The sequence below is a fragment of the Phyllobates terribilis genome, unplaced genomic scaffold (assembly GCF_046119375.1).
Source record: "Phyllobates terribilis strain yellow unplaced genomic scaffold, ASM4611937v1 Scaffold_9__5_contigs__length_417890890, whole genome shotgun sequence".
Taxonomy (NCBI): Eukaryota; Metazoa; Chordata; class Amphibia; order Anura; family Dendrobatidae; genus Phyllobates; species Phyllobates terribilis.
The window spans coordinates 298,758,598-298,765,630 of record NW_027362769.1 but is presented as its reverse complement, the minus strand read 5'-3'; the positions used below and the strand labels follow the sequence as shown (position 1 = coordinate 298,765,630).

General features: G+C 45.5%; 1 non-coding gene across 1 annotated transcript; it reads left to right on the top strand.

Annotated features, from left to right (window-relative positions):
* The first annotated feature begins 523 nt into the window (after nucleotides 1-523).
* On the top strand, nucleotides 524-597 carry TRNAT-AGU (transfer RNA threonine (anticodon AGU)). Its single transcript has one exon. It is a non-coding gene; the product is annotated as a tRNA-Thr (tRNA).
* Nucleotides 598-7,033: the final 6,436 nt, after the last annotated feature.

The window sequence follows — 7,033 nt, the reverse complement described above, 5'->3', positions numbered from 1 at the left end:
GAGAGTGAACAGCCTTTGAAGTTGATGGATAGGTCGGACGGGGGATATGAATGAGAGGGTGGAAAGATGATGAACTCTGTTTTATCCATGTTGAGTTTTAGAAATCTGGCAGAGAAGGATGAGATGGCGGACAGACATTGTCGGATTTTGGTTAGTAGGGAGGAGATATCGGGTCCAGAGAGGTAGATCTGTGTGTCATCAGCATAGAGGTGATACTGTGTTGGATTGTCAATGCAACCCTCTTCTCCCACTCTTGACACACTGATAGCAACACCACAGAAGAAATGCTAGCACAGGCTTCCAGTATCCGTTGTTTCAAATTTGCAGTGTATCTTCAGCAAAATGGTGCCGGACAGCGCAGTATGTGCATGCGCGTACTCCGGCGCCACACTCCTCCCCCGGCCTCCAGCAGAACAGGACACAGCAGCGCTGGAGCACAGGGAAGATAGGTGAGTATAAGTGTTTATTTTTTTGTATGTGTGCTGCGTGAAAGGGATGAGAGGTGCCATACATACCAGCTTGTGGTGCTGTGGCTTAGTTGGTTAAAGCGCCTGTCTAGTAAACAGGAGATCCTGAGTTCAAATCTCAGCAGTGCCTTCTTTTCATCTTCTCAGTATGAAGCTTTCTATCCTCATAGTGGGACAACATCAAATTGGCCTTTGCTAAGACTCTGTGATAGTGCAATAGTGGGAGTAAGAATCTGCTATAAGTGCTAAAGAGGAAGAAAGATGGAATCAAGCATGAAAAAAGTAAAACCAGTGGATTGAGGGGGCACACTATGCGTCTGGAGGAAAGGAGGTTCCTGCACCAGCATAGAAGGGGATTCTTTACGGTCAGAGCCGTGAGACTCTGGAACTCTCTGGGAGAGGAAGTGGTGATCTCCAACTCACTTAATGAGTTCAAGAGAGGCCTGAACGCCTTTCTTGAGAACAATAAAATTACATCTTATGCTTAGTTAATTAATCCAGGGATTTAATCTGACTGCCAGATTGGTGTCAGGAAGTGAATTTTTCCTCAATGATGTAAATTGGCCTATACTGCATGGTTTTTTTTTTGCCTTCCCCTGGATCAATGCTGCGGAATAGCTGCAGTGCACAAGAAATAGGCTGAACTGGATGGACGCTTGTCTTTTTTCGGCCTTATAAACTATGTAACTATGTAACTATATGTAATGAGGGGGCCACACATACCAGGATTGGGGGATGAGAAGGGCATACATACCAGGATTGGGGGATGAGGGGTATCAAGCATACCAGAATTGGGGGATGAGGGGTACCATGCATACCAGGATTGGGGGGTGAGGGGACCATGCATACCAGGATTGGGGGATGAGGGGGGGACGACAATGCATACCAGGATTGGTGGGTGAGGGGACCATGCATACCAGGATGAGGAATGGGGTGCCATGCATACCAGGATGAGCGGTACCACACATACAAGGATTGGGGGGTGAGGGGGCCATATATACCAGGATTGGGGGGTGAGGGGACCATGCATACCAGGATTGGGGCTGGGGGGACCATGCTTACCAGGATTGGGGGGTGAGGGGTGCCATGCATAACAGCAATGGGGATGAGGGGTACCATGCATACCAGAATAGGGATGAGGTGTACCATGCATACCAGGATAGAAATGCGGGGTACCATGCTTACCAGAATGAGGGATGGGCTGCCATGCATACCAGGATGAGGGGTGCCATGCATACCAGGATTGGGGGATGAGGAGTACCAGGCATACCAGGATAGGGATTAGGGGGCCATACATACCAGGATTGGGGATGAGGGAGCCATGCATACTGTTATGTTCTGCTACCAAAGCTAAGGAAAGAGAGGAGATCTGTCCCTACTATAGGACTCAGCTGAATCCCTACGATGTAACAGGGAACCTGATCCTGCGATCAGACCTGCTAAAGTCCTAATCTAGTCTGTATGGAGACCTATAGATGTGGGGAGGGAATCCCTACAAGTACTAAGGACTGGGAGGAATATGGGACACCTCCTAACAGAAATAGTAGCAGACAGACGAACAAACAAAATAGATAGAACATAGAGGTCCGTAGACCAAGCAAACTAACAGAGCTAGATACAGAGCACAGGCTAGCTAGAAAGTAGATATACAATGAAGTCCAGCAAAGCCAGAAGGGCGGAGCAGGATTAAATAGGCCAACAAGGTCATGTGACCAGCAAAGGAAAAAAAACCTAACAGCAAGGTTCTAACAGTACCCCCCCTTCTAAGAGGATCCTCCGGATCCCCTAGGACCAGGCTTATCAGGAAATCTCCTGTGAAACGCTCTGATAAGTCTGGACGCGGAAACATCATCTGACCTCACCCAAGAGTTATCCTCGGGTCCGAAACCTTTCCAGGCCACAAGATACTGCAAACTACCTCTATACCGTCTAGAGTCAAGGATGCGAGAAATTTCATATTCCCCGTCCTCCACCACCGGAGGAACAGAGGCAGAGGCGTCACCATCCGACACAACAGCTTTTTTTAACAGAGAGACATGAAAGACCGGATTAATTCTCCAGGAGGTAGGAACCTCCAACCTAACAGCAGATTGGTTGACAACCTGAAGCACCTTAAAGGGCCCTACAAACTTGGGACCCAATTTCTTAGAAGGAATCCTCAACCGCAGATTCCTAGAGGACAACCAAACCATGTCACCAACAGCGAACAAAACCTCCTGTCGTTTCCTATCAAAGTAGTCTTTAGATTTTCTGTTGGCCTCCTGAAGATTACCACGCACATCCGTCCAAACTCTTTCCAAATCACCGGAAAAATTCTCCTCCTCAGGCACGGCAGATCCCAACTTGGAGAACGACCCAAACGACGGATGTCTCCCAGAACAACAAAAAAAAGGCGAACAACCAGCAGAAGAAGATGTATGATTGTTCAGAGCAAATTCGGCAAGTGGCAGAAACTCAGACCACCCCTCTTGATTGTCTGCCACAAAACAACGCAAGAACTGCTCAACATCCTGGTTTTTCCTTTCTGTCTGGCCATTAGATTCAGGATGATATCCGGACGAAAACGACAAATGAATTCCCAACCTGTCACAAAAGGCACGCCAAAAACGAGCCACGAACTGAGGACCCCTATCAGAAACAATGTCAGTAGGAACGCCATGAAGTCTGACAATTTCCTTGACAAAGGCCTTACCGAGAGTTTTAGCGCAGGGCAGTTTGACGAAGGGAACCAAGTGACACATCTTGCTAAAACGGTCCACGACCACCCAGATGACAGTAAAACCCTCAGAGGGGGGAAGGTCAGTTATAAAGTCCATAGCCAAATGTGTCCAAGGAGCTCTGGGGACCTCCAAAGGACAAAGTAACCCCGCAGCAGGAGTATGTGAGGACTTAGATCTAGCACATATAGTACATTGGCGCACCCACTTAATGACTTCCTTCTGCCATCCAGGCCACCAAAAACTGCGACCCACCAGTCTCTTGGTCTCAGAGATTCCGGGATGACCTGCCAACCGAGATTCGTGACACTCAACAAACAAATCTCTCCTAAAGGTCCCAGGCACAAACAACCTCCCATGAGGAGTGTTAGATGGGGCATTCTCCTGAGCTTTAAGAATCTCATCTTCCAAAACGGAGTCTAAAGCAGCTATCACAACACCTTCTTGTAAAATGTTTTCCTCTTTCTCAGCACCGACTATGGGAGAAAAACTGCGAGACAAGGCATCCGCCTTAACATTCTTAGTACCAGGGATGTAAGTAACGGAGAAATTAAACCGCGAGAAAAACAGTGCCCACCTAGCCTGACGGGCATTCAGGCGCTTGGCAGCATCAAGATATATCAGATTTTTATGATCCGTAAGAACCTGAACGGGAAATTCCGCACCTTCCAAGAAGTGGCGCCAGTGTTCAAATGCGAGTTTAATAGCCAATAATTCCCGATTACCAATATCGTAATTCAATTCAGTCTCCGAAAATTTTTTTGAAAAAAAGGCACAGGGATGTAATCCATCCCCGTTATCCTGAGACAATACTGCGCCAACCCCCACAGAGGAAGCATCAACCTCAACCAAAAACGGCCTAGTAACATCAGGCTGCATAAGGATGGGAGCAGAGGTGAACCTCTCCTTGAGATACACAAAAGCTTCAATGGCCTCAGAAGACCACTGAACCGCATCAGCACCTTTCCTGGTGAGATCAGTCACAGGTTTGACAATACTAGAAAATTTTTTTATGAATTTTCTATAGTAATTGGCGAAACCCAAAAACCTCTGTATCGATTTCAAACCAATAGGCCTAGGCCATTCCTGCACAGCCTGAACCTTAACCGGATCCATCTCAAAACCTTTGCTGGAGATAATGTAGCCCAAAAAACTAATTCTCTGTACAGCGAACTCACATTTCTCCAGCTTAGCAAAAAGCGAATTGTCCATTAATAACTGTAATACCTCACGCACGCTCCGCCAATGAGACTCCAGATCTGGCGAATAAATCAAAATGTCATCCAAATACACAACCACATTTTTACCGATCAAAGGTCTAAGGATGTCATTAATCAGATTCTGAAAAAATGCAGGAGCATTAGTAAGACCAAAAGGCATAACCAGATTCTCAAAATGACCCACAGGAGTGTTAAAAGCAGTCTTCCATTCATCACCCTCCTTCATGCGCAACAGATTGTATGCCCCCTTAAGGTCAATTTTAGAGAACCACTTGGCCCCCAATAACTGGTTAAACAGATCAGGAATCAATGGCAGTGGGTAAGGATTGCGTACCGTAATTTTGTTAATCTCACGAAAATCCAGACAAGGACGTAAACCGCCGTCCTTTTTTTTTACAAAAAAAAATCCAACCGCCACAGGAGACTTAGAGGGCCTAATGTGACCGGCGGCCAAACTTGTCTGTATGTATTCCTCCAAAGCCTTCCTCTCAGGAATAGTAAGGTTAAATAAATGACTTTTAGGAAGAATCGCTCCAGGGACAAATTCAATAGAACAATCATAGTCTCTATGGGGAGGCAAAACCTGCGATTCTTTCTCAGAAAAAACTCTCCAAAAATCCTGAATAGGAACAGGCAATTCTCCCCTATCCAAAGCTGCAATACGCCCGTTACAACACTTGTCATAACATTTATGGCTCCAGGATTTAATTTCACTGGTAGACCAATCCAGTACAGGATTGTGAAATTTTAACCAGGGCAAACCCAATATTACTGGAGAAGGCAAGTTATTCAACACTACCAAATCCAATTTCTCATGGTGAACACCATTAATAGTGAGAGGAAATTCACTGACCTTGAGAGTAATATTCTTCAAAGGGGAGCCATCCACAGAAACCACAGCAATGGGGGATGATAAAGGTTCAGGTTTTAAATTGAGTTTTTGCACGAATCCCCCATCAATTACATTCAGTGTAGACCCGCAATCAACAAACACCCGAAATTCCATTAATTTTTCCTGAGCAATCGTGGAAGCAGCTAAAAATATACCCTTGGAATTTAAACAGGCAATACGGGCGTGACTGACCATTTTTTTTTCTTTCTTCATACGAAGCTCACAGCCTTTAATCAAATGACCAGATTTTCCGCAATAGAAACACAAGCCTTCCGAAAAACGACGGTCTTTTTCTTGAGAGCGAGGTGCCACCGATCCAATCTCCATCGGTTCACCACTGTTAGTACACACATTATCATAACCAGAAACTGACATAGCAGAGGATTTGCTCTCATTAACCCTAGCACGCAGTCTTCTATCCACCCGTATAGCTAATTGCATAGCCTGTTGCAAATCCTCAGGTGTAGGATAAGCAATTAGCAGGTCTTTAACCTTTTCACTGAGCCCAGCAAGAAATAGACTTTTCAGAGCAGAATCGTTCCACCCTGTTTGAGTGGACCAACGACGAAAATGAGTACAATATTTTTCCACATTACCTGATCCTTGTTTTAAACGTCTCAACTCAGTCTCAGCTGATGCCACACGGTCAGGATCATCATATAATAATCCTAAAGCAGAAAAAAAACTATCCACTGATCTGAAGCATGTATCACTAGGTTGCAAAGAAAAGGCCCACTCCTGAGGCTCTTTGCGCAAAAGTGACATTATGAACCCTACGCGCTGGGATTCATCCCCAGAGGACTTGGGTCTCAAATGAAAATACAATAAGCAAGCATTTTTAAATGAAAAAAATTCTCGATGTTCACCAAAAAATAAATCCGGCAAACATACCTTAGGCTCCAAGAAATATGCTCCAGGACAGTTACTCACGTGCTGACGGAGCTCGGCCACTTCCAGAGAGAGTCCCTGCAGGTGTTTAGCCAAATCCTGAACCGACACCATGATGGAACAAAAAAAAAAAAAATCTTTCCTTAGAGAATTTGCAGGCTGGACTTACTGTTATGTTCTGCTACCAAAGCTAAGGAAAGAGAGGAGATCTGTCCCTACTATAGGACTCAGCTGAATCCCTACGATGTAACAGGGAACCTGATCCTGCGATCAGACCTGCTAAAGTCCTAATCTAGTCTGTACGGAGACCTATAGATGTGGGGAGGGAATCCCTACAAGTACTAAGGACTGGGAGGAATATGGGACACCTCCTAACAGAAATAGTAGCAGACAGACGAACAAACAAAATAGATAGAACATAGAGGTCCGTAGACCAAGCAAACTAACAGAGCTAGATACAGAGCACAGGCTAGCTAGAAAGTAGATATACAATGAAGTCCAGCAAAGCCAGAAGGGCGGAGCAGGATTAAATAGGCCAACAAGGTCATGTGACCAGCAAAGGAAAAACAACCTAACAGCAAGGTTCTAACACATACCAGGATGAGGGTGTTAGAATCTATGTTGTTTAACTATCGGCCATCTTGTTGTGGTTTGCTGGCTTCTAGTCTTTTCCTCTGGTGCTGGGTTTCTTGGTCACGTGATCTCTGCACCCTTTATTACTCAGCACCTGGCTTCATTACCCGCTAGACATCAGTGTTGTAACGCTCATGCTCTGGCTAAGTAGCCTTATTTAGTTCTACTTGCTTTGGACTATTGTTATCCTGGGACTTCTTGTTCCACCAGTTTTGT